The sequence below is a fragment of the Nothoprocta perdicaria genome, unplaced genomic scaffold, assembly GCF_003342845.1.
Source record: "Nothoprocta perdicaria isolate Ctin4 unplaced genomic scaffold, notPer1 scaffold_143, whole genome shotgun sequence".
Taxonomy (NCBI): Eukaryota; Metazoa; Chordata; class Aves; order Tinamiformes; family Tinamidae; genus Nothoprocta; species Nothoprocta perdicaria.
In genome coordinates this window covers 683,729-684,571 of record NW_020454572.1, presented here as the reverse complement: position 1 = coordinate 684,571, position 843 = coordinate 683,729, and the positions used below count along the sequence as shown (strand labels likewise).

General features: G+C 74.8%; 1 long non-coding RNA gene across 1 annotated transcript; it reads right to left on the bottom strand.

Moving 5' to 3' along the window:
- Positions 1-474: 474 nt before the first annotated feature.
- On the bottom strand, positions 475-691 carry LOC112943299. The gene is made up of 2 exons (XR_003248545.1): positions 590-691; positions 475-525 (listed from the first exon to the last, which is right to left on the bottom strand). It is a non-coding gene; the product is annotated as an uncharacterized LOC112943299 (long non-coding RNA).
- Between the last annotated feature and the right edge of the window lie 152 nt (positions 692-843).

The window sequence follows — 843 nt, the reverse complement described above, 5'->3', positions numbered from 1 at the left end:
TGCTGGGGGTGACGATGAGGAGGGAACAGAGCTTTCCCGCTGCTCCGCTCAACGGCTCCTCCCAGCCGGGCCGGCAGCTTCATCCCTGCACTGCGTGTGCTCGGAGCCACCCCAGGGCCCCGGCTCTCGGGTACCTGGGCTTGGGCGGCCGTCGACGCCTTGGGCCTCTGCCCCACGTCGCTAAGGAAGCTGGCCCACAGAGCATCCTCCTTCTTCCTCTCTTCCTCTTCCCTGTCCCTCCGCGCCTGCTCCAGGCTGTCCGCCGCCTCCTCGCCGTTCGGCTGCGCCTCCTCTTCCTCTCCGCCGCCCGCCTCTAGCAGGAGGCCCCTTTTCTTCCTCCTCCTGGGAGCAGAGGCGGGCGGTGAGCGGGAGGCGGCGGGATTCCCGGGAAGCATGGGGGCTGCGGGACGGGACCCACCGCGCGGGGCAGGGGCCGCCCGTACCTGCCGGCGGCGCGGCGCGGCCTCGGCGCCGCCGCCTCCTCCGCCACCAGCTCTGCCGCGTCCTCCTCGCTGTACTCGGCACCTGCAACACAGCCCGTGAGCGCCGCGCCGCCGCCGCCGCGCGCCCCGCCGCCGCCGCTGCTCACCCGACGGCACGTAGTCCTCGTCCTCCTCCGAGGAGTAGTCCTCCGAGGCCGACATGCTGCCCGCCACGGCAGGGACCGGACGGGACGGGACGGACAGGGGAGGGACGGAGGCTCCGCTGGCCCCGGAACCGCCGCCCCGGAACCGCCGCGCGCGCCCCTGCGCAKGGAAGTAGCCACGGCGCCCGGTGGGGAGGCGGGCCGTGGGCGGCGATTGGCGGCGGGAGCTGCCCGTCACGGCGCGGCGCTCGCGATTG